The 19,233-nt window shown below is 44.1% G+C and overlaps 1 long non-coding RNA gene across 1 annotated transcript; it reads left to right on the forward strand.

The window, feature by feature from the left end:
- Window positions 1-8,530: 8,530 nt before the first annotated feature.
- LOC136355072 (uncharacterized) lies at window positions 8,531-13,535 on the forward strand. Its single transcript, XR_010739137.1, has 2 exons — window positions 8,531-13,114; window positions 13,188-13,535. It is a non-coding gene; the product is annotated as an uncharacterized lncRNA (long non-coding RNA).
- The last annotated feature ends 5,698 nt before the right edge of the window (window positions 13,536-19,233 follow it).

Genomic DNA, 19,233 nt, shown 5'->3' on the forward strand with positions numbered 1-19,233 from the left:
TATAGGATGGATGTAGGGAGTACAAAATGTGATGGGAACATGGAAAATATGACTTTCTTGAATTTATATTGCGGCAGCCAAGGAAACATACATGATCAATGGGGGCCTTTGGGGGTTCTCAGATCACAAATTAGATCCCAAAGAGCAAAAAAGAGCAGGGGTGGCTCCGAGCGATCACCCCCCATCCCCCTATACACTACTCTCTCCCTTCCTCCTCCCCTTATTCTCTTTCTACTACACCATAAATTAAAAAAAAAATAAAAAATAAAGTTGGAAAAAATTTTGTATAGAAAATACTATATATAAAAAATATTTGAATTTAAATTCAAATTTGAAACATGTATGTAAACTTTGGGTCTATAAACTAATATTTGAATTAAAATTCAAATTTGAATCGGGTATGTAAACTTTTGACTTATAAACTTTAGGTTTATAAACTTTAGATGTATAGAAATACTATATATTTGAATTCAAATTCAAATTTGAATCGGATATATAAATTTTAGGTGTATAAACTTTAGATGTGTAAACTTGAGGTGTACAAACTTTAGGTGCATAAATTTACTAGAATAGGAAAGTACTGCGGTGCCAAAAAAAGAACCCACATGGAGGAGGGGGGGGGGGACGGGCCCTGATTGCCTAGCAAAACCGAAAAAGAGCCATCCCTCGAACAACTGACAATGAGCCCGAAATTTTGACAAATTGACCCTTTTATAAAATTTATTTAAAAAATAACCCATATCAAAAACTAATTTCATAAATAAACCGTGACAATAGCGCCAATTCCGATGGCGCTGAGGTCGAATCCGAGGTGGCACAAAATTACCACGTCAGAGGGAGCTCAGTGCCACTCTAGCTGGCGCTGATATAGGTTCTGGATATATAACGGCGCGGAAGAGATTCGAACAAGTGAGCGGGGCTTAAGGCTGTGTTCTTACCCAAGTTTCCCAACCCATCTCCCTTGTTTTCCGCGTGCACATTTTTCAAACTGCCAAATGGTACGTTTTTTACAAAAAGTTTCTATATGAAAGTTGCTTAAAAATTATATTGATCTATTTTTTAAAAAAATAGCTAATACTTAATTAATCACGTACGAATGGACCGTTCCGTTTCCTGTGCACACTGTGTTCTGGATGGGAACATGCTGCAGCGAACACTCAGTGGTGGTATCCTTAGGCATGCATGTACGGGGTCGTGGGTTCAAGTCCTTACCCCATCGTGTTTCGATTGTTTTTTTCCACTTAGTTCCAAACTTGCTCTTTTAATTTTCTTTTGAAAGTTTAAGTGTATTTTAAATTCGTTTTATTTTTATACTAAGACCGAATTATGAAAATTTATTATTACCGAACTAACTTGTGGGTTACACGGTACCCGGATACCCAAGGAGAGGTCTTCGAGCCATGCGGCATAGGGTGGACCATGAGCTCTAGGCTCATATGGCTATCTTATAAATAAAGAAAGAGAGATTCCCGGGATAAAGATATAAATCTTAGGGGTCATGCATAGATAGAATAGAGAGATCTAGTTACAATCAATTAGATACTTTCCTTGTGACCCTCCCCCCTCATCCTATACAAGAGGGGGTAGGGTTCCTGAGATCGGGGGGCTGGGGGGAGGATGGCAGCACTTTGCGCCATTCTTCACATTTTTCCACCGGATACAGATAATCCACTACACTGGATGTATGGTATTACCTCGCTTTGAGAGCTTGAACCAGGATAATCATATGTCACCATCTCTCCTTGATTAAGCGCACCCCATAAAATATATTGCCGATCACATAAATTGACAGTTGGCGCGTCAGATAGGGTGGCGCTTGATCGTTTTCAAGGCGGAGATGGCTTCAACCACCGATTGCCGGGTTATTGTTCCAATCTGTTTTTATGAGTTGATTAATTTCTAATCAAGATTGATACACTGGTATTTTTTTTTTGTTTTCATGCCCCGACGATCTGGCAATCCGTCCGCACGTCTAGAAAATCCATCCGCTACCAGACGATCGACGGGTTTCGCCGTACTGTAGATCGCCCGCGATCTCGTCCAGGCCGGGCATGCAAACATGCATGTGTGCAGGCAACCTCCGCCAGGACAGATCAACAACACGTACGCACATGTTCCGGCCACGATGTCACGGCCGCACCATCATGACATCAACGTGATGTCATCACCATCCATCTACAGAAGCATGCATGCGATGTGACAAGGACCTCCATGCCCAACAATGCTCTACAGGCCTTAATTTTTTATCTACATGTGCAAGCATACATGTGCATCTGTTCCTTTCATCTAGATTGATCTAGTTTTTGCTGGTTGCTAATTCCAGATTAATCTATGACTTTGCATGCATGTGCCCGGCGTCTTCAACGATGGGAGTAACAAGCGGCCAGTTCCTGGCCGTCACCAAATTAATCTACTGTGTTGGCGGCCGGCTGTTAGCGGTCACGCGCGGCAGCGTGCCCGTTCGGCCATCCCTGGCCTGGCGTATACATAACCATGCATAAGATCGATTCACATGCATATGACATGTCAGGGACCATCAGAATCAGGGAGTAGCACCGTATATGCCCATCCACATATATACGTGTGGATTTAATTCATTGATGCTACTAAGATTGATTTCCCCTTTTTTGTTTGCACGTACGCTCGGGGAATGGTGTCGCACGCCCGGAGGCTTCATCCTTCGTGTGGCTGACGCGGCCCGATCACGCCCGTGGCACGTTTGTCCGGAACATGACGCCGCACGCCCGGGGGCTACGCCGTCCTCACCGCATGCCCGGGGCTTCCCCCCTTCGCGGCTCATGCGGACCCGGTTACGCCTCTATGACTTTGCCGCGGATTCGGGGACTTTTCACCTACCTCGTTATCCGGGCGCTCTACGCCGACTCGCCACGGACTCGGGGGCTTAGGGTGTGTTTGGTTAGATGGATGAGTCTGAATGGGAGATGGCCGCTCGATTTTTTGTAGTGTTTGGTTAAATGGCAGGGTGGATGGGGAGGCCCGGAATAGGGAATATTCCCTCAATATGCTGGATGAGTGCATCCGGCCGATTTGGCTGGATGAAGCCATCCAGTTTTGGACTGGGTGATGTGTCCTATTCTAATTGGCTGTGGTTGGTTTGATTTCCTGTTAAGCAACCTCCAAATGATTTTTTCTCCTAAACCGTTTATCTAATTTATGATTTGGTTACACCATTACATTTGTTATAATTAAATCTTTAAAACAAGATCTCGGATTATTATATTTTGATAAAAAAAACATATATGACAAATAGGCCCACTAACTTTTGGCTTTTTCCATCCATGCTATATCTCTCCAACCAAACAAGAAATTGGATCGCCATATCCATACAAACCAAACAAAAAATTGAATCGCCATATCCAACTAAATATGGATGACCATATCCCATCCATGCATAACAATGAACCAAACACACCCTTAGTCTCCCTTGTCATCCGGGTGACCTTCGCCGACCTCACCACGGACTCGGGGGGCTTCGCCTTCCGCGTCGTCCGGGTGCTCTACACCGACTTGCTGCGGACTCGGGGGGCTTAGCCTCCCTCGTCGTCCGGGTGACCTTCGCCGACCTCACCACGGACCCGGGGGCTTCGCCTCCCGCGTCGTCTGGGTGCTCTACACCGACTCTTCACGGACTCAGGGGCTTCGCTTCCCTCGTTGTCTGGGCATTCATCGCCGACCTCACCACGGACTCGGGGGCTTCGCCTCCCGCGTCGTCCAGGTGCTCTTCACCGACCTTGCCACGGGCTCGGGGGCTTGACACCCCTCGCTGCCTGGGTACTACTCGCCGCTGCTGGGTGATATGCTCCCCGCGCAGGACGGCTACCTGTGGCGTCAACCGAAGGCTCGCACCTCCGAGCCGACCACCTACGCCGCCGTCAGGTGATCCGCTCCCCGCGCAGGACGGGCGAACGTCTGCTTCGCCGCCTGGTGACTTCCTCCCCGTGCACGATGGCTGAAACAACTTTCACTCAACACTACTGAGATGAATACTCAGCCAGTCTTTTCTCTCCCAGCTGGCTTCACCAACCTCAGAGTCATCGTCAAGCTAAGTACTTGGGGGCTACTGTGGGTTACACAGTACCCGGGTACCCAAGGAGAGGTCTTCGGGCCATGCGGCATAGGGGTGGGCCACGAGCCCTAGGCCCACGTGGCTATCTTGTAAATAAAGAAAGAGAGATTCCCAGGTGTAGGGTCCCAAAACTAACGATTCAGAAACCGACATGTTTAATTGTATCAAGCCCTGGATAAGTAGATTGATACAGGTTCAACAATCTGGATCTTTATCGCATACATTTAGTCAAGACTCCAAAGGAGATATCTTTATATAAAATAATATGACATTTACAAGTTTGTAGCTAACTACTACAGCAGAAGCTATACGATGACCCAACTCTACCGTTTTACTATAGAATTAAACCGTCTAACTATACTAGACTTGAAGACTAGGTTTAAAGGGAACTAACTTATGTGATTGAACTCTTAGCTTCGGCAAAAACTCCAATTAGGCTTTGAAAAAGAGGGGTTGAAGTAAGGGTGAGTACAACGTACTCAGCAAGCTATTATATTATTCAACAATGAATGCATGAGAGGTAATATCTGTGTAGAGCTAGATTTACTTGCAGAAGGTTGAGAATAAAGAGGTAGAAATCCTGAAATGCTTGATATGCAACAGCATTTAAGAAAATCTTGAAATATATTTCTAACCAAAGTACCATATGAGTCCCGATGCTCAAATCCGTGAGCACGCCTATTCGAATAGTTTCAAGGATATTCATACTCCAGTAGATGTACGCTTTACCCGCTGTCCATAACTTGCCAATAATCATTAGCTTAGTCATGGCCCAGTATTAGGTTATTAACAATAGTGGCACCTGTTCCATGAACTTTAGTCCCATACGCTCTGAACGTAACGTTATCAGCAGCGAGAGGAGTTCTGGCGTTCCCGAGGTTTTTCAGAGAGAACTGGATGAGAGACCCCACGTCATCTCAACCAGATTTCCATAAAATCACACACACATCGCACGATAATCAAGATATTTACCTGCGCCTCGGTAAATATCACAATTGCCCTGCTCAGCATAAGTTTGCTCCTTCGCGAGGACTTACATAAGAACCACTATACAGAGGTACCACATTATTAATTAACATAATATCTAGGTCTGTCCCCATTCTAGAAGCTGCAGTCGTACTCATTCGTTTGACATAAGTACTTGGTAAACTTATATCGACTGAGACAGTACTAGCCACCTGGAAATCAACCAAATCTTATGTACTGTCACAATCTAAATTCATTATATTTTATACAGTCTAACTAGGCAGGGCGAAGCAAAAGCTAGCATAGAACTGGTTTGCTATATGTTCAGATTATGCATTCAAAATCATGTATGGCTAGTGCATATAATAGAATATAGAATATAGGGCATTTATGCTCAAAAGGGAGGAATAATAACTTGCCTTGCTCCAACGCAAATAAATCCAAGATAGGCAACCTGATTATCTGATTCTCGCGACATACCGTAGGTTGCCATCCAAAAGACAATAAACTCTACTGAGAAAGAGAAAGAACCAAATTCAATAAAAGCCATAAAATAATAACAAAACGATAAACGGTTAAGAGGGCTAGGGTTTAAGGTATAACCTATCTCTTTTATAGGGTATAGGGATTATGGGGCTAGTATTTGGTAGTGGTAGGTTTAGGTAGTATAATACCTAGGGTTTAGTTATATGGGAGTCGATTGTGGAGTAGGATAGCATATCGGCTAGGCTCTATATTTTGTGTGGAGGTTCTAGAGGATTGGTGGCTAGAGGGGATTAAGCAACTACTGTCGCTTATATTTTATGCGAAGGCTCTCATGGTTTGGACGATAGGAAAAATACTAGATAGTTGATATGGTTAAATAGGCATGTGGCTAATATGGGTCAAGGTTGGGCTTTGGTAGAATAGTGGCTAGGATTTAGTTGTTTAGGCCGATATCGAGGTAGGATAAATATCAGCTAGGGTTTTGGGTGTTTGCTAGTTGTCATTAGAGTTGGGTAGCATGACGGCTAGGTTTGGTATCATTTCTAGCCGTGTCGATAGAAAACATATCGGCTAGAAGAATAGGAGGTGGGTGCATGTTTAGTGGGGTGGAAGTGTTACTCCGACAACTGGGAGTGGCGGTGGAGTGGCTAGGATCACACAGAGCTCAAGAGTTAACTGTGTGGTATGCTGTGGAGGTCGAGAAAATAGTGAAGCTCCGACTGTTGTACGCATAGAGGCGTGGGGTGCCAGGAGCATCACTTCGACCTTAGGTTTGGTTTTTTGCCGGGCTTTACAACCAACGGTCCGACGTTGGGGTCCGTAGACTGTGCGAACGTCCACATGGAAGGCGTAAAGTTCCAACCGGCGGCTTTTTAGCGGCTAAAGGGTATTTTTGGGTAAAAAGGAAATATTTAAAGGGCAAATCTAAGTTTAAATTGGAGATTCAAATATAAGATTAAATCAAATATTTATTCAAATGGTATTTGAATAAATTAAGGAAATTCAAATGAAATATTAAAATAGCAAATTTGGTATCAAAATGAAGAGTTTTAATTTAGATGAATTTAGGTCCAAATTTGACTGGAATCGGATCTACGGTTTAGGAGATATGGGCTTCTAAAATTGGGATTTGAATTAAATAGAAAAAATACGAAAAGTTACTGTTGATGGGCCCACCTGTCAATTTCCTTTTCTTTTTCTTTTCTTTTTCTCTCTCCTTCTCTCGTCTTCTTCTTCCTCTGTTCTTCCCGTGTTCTCTTCGTTTCTTCTCTTTCCAGCCGAGCAACAGAGGAGAAGGAGAGGAGGGGCGCCGTCTTTCCGGCGGCTGGAAGGTGGCGACGCCGGCGGCGGGTGGTGTTCCCGAGCATCACGCACCTGGGGAGGGCGGTGGCTGGCGGAGAGGGAGAGGGGCGGTGGTGAGAGGCGGTTGTAGAGGAGGAAGTCAAGGAAGACACGGCGATGGCAGTGGCGTGGGGAGGAGGATGACGGCGGCCGGTTACTTCGTGACGACGGAAGGCGTTGGCGGCGGCGTGCGCCGTGCGCGTGTACAACACGCACACCTGGAAGAGGGCGGCTTGGCTATGGGCCGATTTGGGCCGGCTCGGCTTAGCTGGGCCGGCAGCCCAAGAAGGAGGAGGAAAATAGAAGAAAAAGAAAAAGGGATTGGGCCAATAGGAAGAAAGAACGGAGTTTCGGCCCGATGGAAAAAAAGAAAGAAGTCTAATTTAAATACTTGATTTGGATAACTAGGTTTTGCAAAGAATTTGAATTCGGAAAGAATTCACAAAAGAGATTTCTTAATTTATTTGAGTGCAATATTTAAAGGTGGAGTTTGAGGGAATTTATTTGGGAGCACTCAAATAGGAAGGGAAATCAATAATATTCCTCAAAATATTTTTGGGAATATAGAAGGAAATTAGTTGAAGGCAATAAATAGGATTTGAACTCTAAAATTGGTGTTATGTATATTTGTGGCTAAAAGGGGAAGTTGAGTGAAGAGTATAAGTTGGAATTTTCTTAGCACAAGAGCAATTATTCACAATATTTGCAATAATACTATTCTTGTGCCGAAGAGGAAATCAAGCCATAGAGATTAAATTGGTGGCTAGATCAAAAGGAGGAATTTGGATATTTGGATCGAGAATCAAAGGATGATGGATTAACAAATAATTCCAATAAAATTGGAATCGCTTGGTTTTGGTTCAAGGGCAAAATTGGAGGATTTCTTGGACCATAATTCATAATAGTGTAAATGGTTTTCAAACTAAATTTGAATAAAAGAGTTTTCAAATAGAAGAAATTTTAGTCAAAGAAAGTTTAATATTCGAAAATAGAATTCCAACAAGAAATACCAAATATGTTTTTAAATGAAAAACACAAAAGAGATTAAATACCAGAGAGGTTCTGTGCGAGTTAGTTCTAGGAGGTCCCTCTAATTAAATTGTCCTAGGTTTAGGAAGTTATTAAGAACATAAGAAGCGGCATGATGCAGGATTAGAAAATAACACATTTTCAAGATGTTACACCAGGATAAGATATAAATCTTGGGGATCATGCATAGATAGAATAGAGAGATCTAGTTATAATCAACAAGATACTTTCCTTGTAACGCTCCCCCTCATCCTATATAAGAGGGGGCAGGGGTCCCGAGATCGGGGTGCTGGGGGAGAGGATGGCAGCACTTTGCGCCATTCTTCACATTTTTCCACCGGATATAGATAATCCACCACAATGGATGTAGGGTATTACCTCGCTTTGAGGGCCTAAACCAGGATAATCATCTGTGTCACCATCTCTCTTTGATCAAGTGCACCCCATAAAGTATAGAGTTAATTGGATCCGTGCCACTACAAATATGCTAAATTAGAAAAATACCACTAATATTCGCAATATCGACCAGGTGCCACTGAAATTTTGGGAAATTGGATCCATACCACTCCGTCGTGTTTTTCGTCCTTCCCGTCACTCTTTCTGGAGGCCGAGGGCATGGAGGTTGGCGTCGTGGGTGCCGGACGGCAGAGCCAACGGGTTGAGGTGGCAGAGCGGCAGAGTTGCCGAAGCCGCCGCTTTCTTCGAGCCCCGTCGACACATTCCGTCATTCGGCCGAGTACAAAGGAGGAGGCGAGATTGACATTGGTGGCGGTGGAAGGCTGTCTCTCGGCGGCGGAGGTGCCATTGCCGATGAGGCGGTGGATGTGCGGGGTCGGGGCCTTGTGAGAGGTGGAGGCGGAGGACCACCGGAGTGAGAGGGCAGCGCCGGTGCGAGCGAAGCGGTCGGGGACGGTGAGTCCCCACGCCATAACTGTTACGCTCCCGCGGCGCAGTTGTGACGACGTGTTGTCGGGCGTTGTCAACAATGTCGACGTGTTCGCGTGCACCATTGCCAGCATCAGGTCGAAGCCACCGGCGGTAGCGGCGGCGGCAGGGGTTTTGTCTTCGTCGGATGGAGGAGGCGGCAACCACCTCACCACCGTGCTGTCACACTATGCAGCCAGGTGGCTCCCGGACATCGCATCGTCTCCGTCGGGGAGGTTCCTGCTGTCGCCGCAAAGCCCCACGGCGATGTGGATTATCACTCATTTATTGATGAAGGTGTAGGCAGGAGAATGGCTAGGGTACAGATATTGGATAAACCACTCAGGGTTTAGGTGGCTGATGGGGACAAATTTCGTGTACTCAGGTAATCCCTAATTGTGGATGGTGGATGCAGGGCCACATCTTTAAAAGTGATTTCGAGCTAATTATGTTGGGGGGTTATGACATTATCTTGGGTATGGACTGGCTCACACAACATAGTCCGATGCAAATTGATTGGGGTCAAAAGTGGATAGAATTCCATTACAATCAGCAGTTGATTAGGTTGTTGGGGGTCACTACATAGACTACTCATTGTTTTGAAATATCAGGGGAGCAGTTGCAGGAATGGCTAAGATGGGAGCAATTATGTACATGGTTCAGTTGGATGATCAGCTTGAAACTAAGGAATTGCCTATTCCCCCTGAAGTGCAGGAGCTGATTCATGAGTATCAGGAGGTGTTTGCAGAACCGACGGGTTTACCTCCCAAGAGACAATGTGACCATAGAATTCCACTGGTAGAAGGAGCACAACCGGTTAATTTGAGACCCTATAGGTACAACCCTAAACTCAAGAATGAAATCAAAAAACAGATTACTGAAATGTTGTAGTCAGGAGTAATTAAACACAGCCACAGTGCCTGGTCTTCCCCAGCCTTGTTGGTTAGAAAGAAAGATGGTTCCTGGAGGCTTTGTGTGGATTATAGGCAACTAAACAATGTCACTGTTAAGAGTTATCCTGTACCAATTATTGAGGAGTTGTTGGATGAGTTAGTAGGAGCAAAGTGGTTTTCCAAACTGGATTTGAGGGCAGGTTATCACCAAATTAGGATGGTGCCTGGGGACGAACACAAAACTGCCTTCCAAACCCATTCCGGCCACTATGAATACAGAGTAATGTCTTTTGGACTGATTGGAGCACCAGCAACCTTCCAGGGTGCCATGAATGCTACTTGGGCATCAGTTCTTAGGAAGTGTGCCTTAGTATTCTTCGATGATATATTGATCTACAGTCCTGACTTACCTACTCACCTCAAGCATCTCAGGACTGTGCTGCAACTCTTGAAGCAGGACCATTGGCAAGTCAAGTTAAGCAAGTGCTCATTTGCTCAACAACAAGTGTCTTATTTGGGGCATGTTATTGGAAGAGAAGGTGTGGCAACAGATCCAAAAAAGATACAAGATGTACTTAATTGGGCCACTCCTACCACTGTGAAAAAGTTGAGGGGGTTTTTGGGCTTAGCTGGGTATTATAGAAAGTTTGTTAGAGGGTTTGGCTTACCGAGCAAACCACTCACTCAAATGTTAAGGAAGGGAGTGACTTTCAAATGGACCCCAGAAGCAGAGGAAGCTTTCAATACCCTGAAACATGCCTTAGTGACTGCACCAGTCTTGGCTCGTCCTGACTTTGCTAAGCAATTTACTGTTGAGACAGATGCTAGTGACACAGGAATTGGAGCAGTGTTGTCTCAAGAGAGCCACCCAATTGCTTTTCTTAGTAAGGCATTGGGACAAAGGTCTAGGGGGCTATTGACTTATGAGAAGGAATGTATGGCAGTATTGCTGGCTATAGAGCATTGGAGGTCTTACTTACAACATCAGGAATTTGTGATTTTAACAGACCATTACAGCTTGGTTCATTTGGCTGATCAAAGAATCCATACACCTTGGCAACAAAGAGCATTTACCAAGCTATTGGGCATGCAATATGTAATCAAATATAGAAAGGGAAGAACTAATTCAGCAGCAGATGCCCTATCTAGAAAGGAGCCATTGGTTGAACCCTAAGTTTGGGTTGTATCTTCCTGTACTCCCACTTGGATTCAGACTATAGTCGGTGGGTATGAAAAGGATCCCCTGGCTTCTCAGTTGTTAGCAGAATTAGCAGTTGACCCTTCCGCTAAACCACATTTTTCCTTACATCAAGGGTTACTCAGATACAAAGGAAGGATATGGATAGGGGATAATCCAGAGCTGCAGCAACAATTAATTTCTGAAATGCACCACAGACCAATATTGGGGCACTCAGGTTTTCCAGTCACTTACAGGAAAATGAAAGGTCTGTTTTCTTGGAAGGGTATGAAGAAGACAATCAAGAATCAATTGCAGCACTGCCAAACCTGTCTTCAAGCTAAGCCAGAAAGAGTTAAGTACCCTGGGCTCCTGCAACCATTGCTAGTGCCAGAAGGAGCATGTCAAGTAATCTTAATGGACTTCATTGAGGGATTACCCACCTCTGAAAGGCATAACTGTATTCTAGTAGTAGTGGATAAATTCTCCAAGTACGCTTATTTTCTTCCTTTAACTCATCCTTTTACTGCTGAATCAGTAGCCAATGCATTCATGAGGAACATTTACAAGCTCCATAGTATGCCCAAGGTCATTATTTCTGACAGGGATAAGATATTTACAAGCCTCTTTTGGGAGCATCTATTCACCAAGTCGGGTACAGCTTTGCATATGAGCTCATCATATCATCCTCAATCGGATGGACAGACTGAGAGGGTAAACCAGTGCTTAGAGATTTTTCTTCGTTGCTTTGTGCATTCTACTCTAACCAAATGGGCTGCTTAGTTACATTTAGCAGAGTTCTGGTACAATAGTTCGTATCATTCAGCAGTACAGAAAACTCCCTTCGAAATCATCTATAGCTTCCCTCCCAGTCATTTTGGAATTAGTTCTGAAGATTGTGTTTGCCCAGATCTGACCACTTGGCTGTCCGACAGAAAATTCACGCACCAACTTATCAGGCAGCACCTTCATCGAGCTCAGCAACAAATGAAGGCATATGCAAATAAACATCGCAGCTTCAGGGAGTTTCTTGCAGGCGACTGGGTTTATCTCAAACTCCAACCCTATGTGCAATCATCAGTGGCCAAAAGAGCTAACCACAAGTTATCATTTCGTTATTATGGTCCATTCTAGGTGTTGAGCAAAGTGGGAACTGTAGCTTATAAACTGAATTTGCCTGATGACAGCCGTATCCACCCAGTTGTACATGTGTCCTAGTTGAGAGCAGCAGTGGGTTTCCAGCATCAGGCATCTCAACAATTGCCAGCACCTCTGGAACATCTGCAGACTCCTCAATAGGTCCTGGATCAGCACGTGACTCGCAAAGGTAACAAAGTTGTTACACAAGTTCTTGTTCAATGGTCAGGTATGGGGGCGGAAGAAGCATCATGGGAAGACATGGAGGAGCTTCGCAGTCGATTTCCTCGGGCACCGGCTTGGGGGCAAGCTGGATTCCAAGGAAGGGAGAATGTTAGCAAGCCTGAAGACATGCCTGGTACACATGGGGGGTCACGTGATGACGACAAGGAGGATGACGAGGTGTAGGGACAAGGCGATAGCCAAGAAGGCGTCTTCATCAAGCAAAGGCGCCTGCGTAAACCAAACACCAAATATTCTGGTCAGGAGTGGGTCATGTAATGATTCGGGCCCACGAGCCCATGTAAGAGGGTTGGTGAGTGTGTGTGTGAGAGAGAGAGAGAGGGGAACCAACTGTATTTAGCTGGCAGGGGATACTTTGTTTTGATTGGATTTGGAACTCGATGACGGTGTTGGCGGCGGCGGCTCTGTCCGATCTCGTTAGGGTTCTAACAAGTCCCTTGTCGCCGCGCTCCCGCTCGACGGTGGCGTCACATGCGACTTTCTGCTTCGGCTTCTCTGCTCTGGGAGCATGGCCGGGGCCGATGCGGCGTGTCGGCTGGACCTGAGGGCGGTGAAGCTGCTGGAGAACACGAGGAGCAAGCTCGCCATGCCGAGCAACTGCTAGCAGGAGGCGTACCGGAGGTTGTTCGCCAGCTGCGGCGACATCATGGCCGACAAGGAGATTCAGTCGCGGCTGGCTTGGCACCTCAGTTGCTGCTTCCAGGAGGACACTGGCCGCCCCCCGTTCCCTCACTGCGGCGAGGGGTCCGACATGGTGCACTGCCGCAAGAGGCTCGGCGTCTCCGAGGACCAGGTGTTCCTCGAGACCAACACCCTGTGCCACCAATTGCAGTAAGTACAACTCTCCCATTTCAGTTTGCAATTCACTGCTGTTTCTTGAATTTCTTTTTGTTGATTTGTGTAGAGCTGAAGCATCGCTTGGCGTTCCGCTGCGACGACGTCGGTGGCGGCGACCCGCCCGGTGCGAGCACGATGCTGCTGGATGTTCCCCTCGTGCTCTGCCTCGTGCGCAGATTCCTCTGCGAGGGTGGCAAGGCCAGCGCAAGCGGCTGCCTGCAGGGCGGCGAGGTTGGTGGACACGTACCTCGCCGAGCTCCTTCACCACCGCTCGCCCGGAGTCTATGCCATGTTAGAACATTGCTTGCTATCTAGCACATGTGTTTGCTCATCAATTTGATATTATACATACATGTTGCAAATACCAGCTCTTAGTGGTGGAATTGGTAAGTTGGCATATAATTTATTTGAAGTATGATTTGGCTTGTCGGCGCCGCCTCTCCCCTCGTCGACGTCAGCGCCTTCTTTAATGCGCAATAATCCATTAAGGTGTTTTCTGTTAATAGTAAAAACACAGAGAAACTTCTAAAATTCATAAAAAATTAATTCGAGCTCCGCGTTTAAGTCCATTCAAGTCTCAGTAAATCCATAAAAAAATGGAAAGAATCCAACTATATAAGGAGGGAAGGACGCCCCTTGAGGGTGGAATCACCAAAAGATCTTCGGATCAAGACTATATACGGCGGATTCAATCCGCAAACAGGAGTAGGGTATTACTTCTCAATCGAGAAGGCATGAACATGTCAACCCATGTCTCATAATCCACCCATTTTCCTTCTTTTGCGCTATCCCTTTTAATATTGCCGAATTCTAGTTTCGATAAGGAAGTTTGGAGACACTCCATGCCTGGCTTTGCAGTTGAGAGACACGGTTGAAACTCGGGCCATAGTTGATGGATGTAAAGTGGACTTTTTTCCCTTCTTGGCAGTGTTTAGCTAATGGGATATGGAAATGATTTCCTACCCAGTAAAAGACATCTTTAAACCTTAACCATTCATTCTCCCTCTTCCATTTAATCCTAACCCTTCATTCATTTCTAATCCCAATCCCACCCCCATTTCCCATTATCCAAAAACAAAAAGTCCATATCTCTGCACGAATCTTGATGACAAATGGGGCCACAAAAATTGACTGAAATATGTGCTTTTTTCAGTCATCTGAAAAGTACTCTTTTATCTGTAACAAATACCGATGCTGAACGCGATGGCAAAATATTGTATTGAATATCGATCAGTCTATTATCTGTACCAATTTATCTGTTAGCACGGCTGTTCAAACTGATTGCAAATCCGACATTCGGTTTAATTAGATGAGATCGTCCCTAGAGAAAGAATCGGATAAAGATATATATAGAATTGTCTTGTTTCGTGAGGTGCCCGGAAGTCTCCCCAATATACATATAGGTATACAAACTAGAAAACAAATATCCCCAATATACATACAAGAAAACAAACATAGTCCATATCCATAAGTAATTATAGCAGATTAATTTTAAAACCGCGAAACATGGTTGTGTACGCATGAGCTAGCTAGCTCTCGGGACTCTTTATCGCGCGGTGCGCGCTCGCTGTCCGTGCTGAACACGCGACAACCATCTAAGCGTACGTACGTTAACCCCGGCCGTAATCTTAGGACCATCGACATGTCATACAGTATTCGTGTGTGTGTGTGTGTGTGTGTGTGTGTGTGTGTGTGTATATATATATATATATATATATATATATATATATATATATATATATATATATATATATATATATATATATATATATATATATATATATATATATATATATATATATATATATATATATATATATATATATATATATATATATATATATATATATATATATATAGGACACTCATATGGGGCACCATGGTGCCCGGGCACCATGGTTTCAAATGCACAAAATCACTCAAATTTTTCAAAATTTTCAAATTGTGAGTATATACCTAGTTATAAGAATTCGATTCATACCTATACCTATCAACAAAACAACTCAAATTTAACTTTATTTCACAATCCATGATTACATACCTAACTAATTATATGTATGTATGCTATATACCTAGAATCAAAATCTAACAAAAACAAGTTCAAATTCAGTTCAAACTTGCTTTCAACTAGTTAGTAAAGTAGTTAATATTAATACCTAAATAATTGAAAAAGTTTCATGCTCATTTGAATTGGGTATATACTCAATTTCAACAATGGTGCCCGGGGACCATGGAGCACCAAACAAATTTACTATATATATATATATATATATATAGGACACCCATATGGGGCACCATGGTGCCCGGGCACCATGGTATCTAATGCACAAAATCACTCAAATTTTTCAAAATTTTCAAATTGTGAGTATATACCTAGTTATAATAATTTGATTCATACCTATACTTATCAACAAAACAACTCAAATTTAACTTTATTTCATAATCCATGATTACATACCTAACTAATTATATGTATGGATGCTATATACCTAGAATCAAAATCTAACAAAAACAAGTTCAAATTCAGTTCAAACTTGCTTTAAACTAGTTAGTAAAGTAGTTAATGTTAATACCTAAGTAATTGAAAAAGTTTCATACTCATTTGAATTGGGTATATACTCAATTTCAACAATGGTGCCCGGGCACCATGGAGCACCAAACAAATTTACTATATATATATATATATATATATATATATATATATATATATATATATATATATATATATATATATATATATATATATATATATATATATATATATATATATATATATATATATATATGAGACGTGTAGTCGCCCGGCTAAAGATCGATCCGCCAAAATAAATTAGCAGCTTAGCTATTTCCATATCCATCTACCTAAAAATTGAAGAAAAGATCGATTTCTCCGTGCCGGCGGCCTCAGCGGTTCGTTTTGACGACCATCTTCCTAGTTGCCGCCGCTTTTGCGACCCTGCAGCTCGCCCATGCCCAGCCACCAGCGACACGACGTGAAGTCCCGTCTCTCCCGATTACTTTCAACCTTGTGACCCAGACACATCATGACTTCTACCGCGAACCACGTGGGATGCCGGCCAGGACTAGTTCTCCACCCACTACTACAGAAAGCGTTTTTGCATACGGGCGGAATCGATCTTCACATGCGGTTGGCTGGCCCGCATGCGCGAAATGGTCTGCAAAGATCACCATTTGCGCATGCGGCCGTCGCAGCCGCATGCGAAGATCGATCTTCGCATGCGGTCACTTAAGACGGCCGCATGCGAAAATAGATCTTCGCATGCGGTCCATATAAGAAGCCGCATGCGAAGATATATTTTCCCATGCGGTCGACCTAAGAAGACCGCATGCGAAGATCTATTTTCGCATGCGGGCGTCTTAAGTAGACCGCATGCGAAATTCAATTTCCGAATAGCTAAAATAATATTTATTCTAGCATTTTGGTGATTCGTAATTAATATTAAATTATTGAGGGATTTATTATCGTATTTCGGAGTAGTAAGCATATAAGATAAGATAAGTGCCGCAGTAACAAACATGTAATACATAACCATTAATTCAATCGTAATTTACATACAAATATATAATACAAGTGGCACAGTTTTTTCATCATATGTATAAGTAGTGTACATGTTATTGCATATGTTCTTTCTCCCACTCTCTGAGAGGTTTAAATTTGTCGTCCATTGCGAGTTCACTCTGGTTGTCGTAGAAGAGACCTCTTGCGTTGCAGACATCGCGACGGATGAATCGGCAGAGGTCAGCGGCCACGTTCAAGATAGTAGTGTGGTTGAATCGTTGTGCAATATATGGGATTTCGGGGATCTGCACACAGAAAGGAAAATAAAACGGTACTCAGTGAGAAGTGTGTGCGAGATGGGTTTCTTTGTAGAGAAGAGTTCGATGACCTACTCGGTTACTGGTTGTTTTGTACCTCCCATTTACTCTGAGCATCTCGCACACGTAATAACCACACAAGTTGGTTCCTGGTGGTTGTTTGTAGCACTGCGATATAATTATGGGGACCGATCTCAGTAGATATATTTAGTATATATGTACTGTTCGATAATTAGTTGTATTGGTATAAATTTGATAGTACCGGCCAGCCAGTCCTGACGGATAACTTCTTCTGGGATGGAATATGTACTGGTCCACCTCTTTTGCGGTAGTACTTGTGTGCTCTGTTTGAAGGAAACAATTGTTTTATTAGTAGTTAGAAGACTGGTGATCGACCTAAACAATTTATAGTAATGAAATGTTTATCACTTACAAATTCAAAATAGTGAGGAATTCCATAAATGTCTCCTTGTCATAGTGTGCGGGGTCCAATGATATGATCAATTGGTCTTTCGGATATACAAGGAATAATATGTAGTGGTCTCTACATATAAGATAGGCTTATTGGAGACAGAAAATTCCGAAGAAGATAAATTAATTAAACAAAAAGAAGATAGAGCTTACGTGAACTGGTAGGGGACCATTAAGACATCTTTGTCGGCGTGCGCCAACATTGCTATTGCCAAGTATGTTGCTACTTCTAGCTTCTTCCTCTTGTGCAATGTCTTCACATATTCTTCCTTTTCTTCCGGGGTCTTGCCAACCAATTGCTCGCAGTCCTGTCTCAGCTCTACGGTGTGTTGTGTTTTGCATATTCTTGTTGGATCGACGTATCCAACCTTTGCTCCAGTTCTATCAGCTTCGTGGAATTGCATACTGTACAATGAATAAAGAAGAAATGAGATTTGGTTTATTTGTTTCGAATGAAACGTGCAACATGTAATAAAGAGTTCAGACTTACAGACAGAAAGCCGCAACGAGATTAACGTCCATTTTATCTAGCTTGTAGAGGGCGTAAAGGTCTTGGAAAGAGATAAAAAATATCCCATTAGGACCACTCATGAAAGCGCCTTCCGGGACGGCGACGCTTATGAAACCGAGACCTTTCCTAGATGCCTTCATATACCATTCGTGCATTACCCTCATTTCCCATGGTAGCTTGTTCATAAGATAAGTTGGCAAGAATGGCTTGTCATACTCATAAGTTTCAGGCACATCGGCAGATAACCAGGATTGCACTTCATCTTGGGCCGCTAGTACTGACTTCTGGGAGTCTGACAAGACGTGAGCAAGTTCTTTTCTCTTCTCAGAATTCCTGAAAGCTGAAAACATGAACTTCTCCTTATCCTTGTCAATCTCCTTTGGGTCGTATGTCGATATCAACTTTGGAATTATACGACGAGGTTCCAAAGTATTAGACTTTGGTTCGGATGTAGTACCATCTGGTATGTGCACTTGTTCTACCAGAGCAGATTGGGGTGTAGGTGGAGAGGTTTGAACTGAGGGCGGAGCCGGGGGAGCATGCTGTTTAGTTGGGGAGGTGGGAGAGGCTTGAACTGGTTGCGGGGTCGGGAGAGGCGGTTGTTGAGAAGGGGAGGGTGGTGGTGTAGGTTGGCGAGGCGGTGACCTAAGCGGTGGTGGTGACGGCGGATGTCGAGGTGACGGTGGTTCAGGAGGCGACGGTGGTGCAGGAGCGGCAGCAGTCATTGCCTGCGATGAGGATGGGGTTGAAGATCCTGCTGCAAGAACGGCCGCGCTCAGGATTATGTCTCTGCGGTGCCACAAGATAAACTGATTCACTGCATCACCGAGAAGTTCAATCCCCTCAGGTGCAGGTATGTCTAGTTCCAAGGAAACGTGGTCGCTATGGACCTTGGCGACCTATACCCTTGCGTAATCCTCAGGGATTGCCGTGTTGTGGAATTGACGTCCGGGTATCGCTAAACCCGTTGCAACCTCCTTAGTCTTTCCAGCGCGGCCGATTGGTACGACGAGACTGCACGGAGTTGGTCCAGTTATACTATCCACAGGGAAGGTACTTGTCTGCATTGAGCCTACACTGCTGGGTACATTAGTTGTTTGCTGTGCGGATTGTGTGGGTTGCTGGCTATCAGGGAATAACCTTGGAAATGCTGTCGGGTTTTCAGCTGCCAACGAGTAGAAGTGTTCCTTCACTTGCGCATAGATCTTGTCCGATAGTTGTTCTTTGTATTTGTCTCTCTTCTTATAACTTGGTGCGTCTTGTGGAAACCCGACCTTCCAATTTGTCTTTGAGG

This window comes from Oryza sativa, chromosome 2, assembly GCF_034140825.1.
Source record: "Oryza sativa Japonica Group chromosome 2, ASM3414082v1".
Lineage (NCBI taxonomy): Eukaryota > Viridiplantae > Streptophyta > Magnoliopsida > Poales > Poaceae > Oryza > Oryza sativa.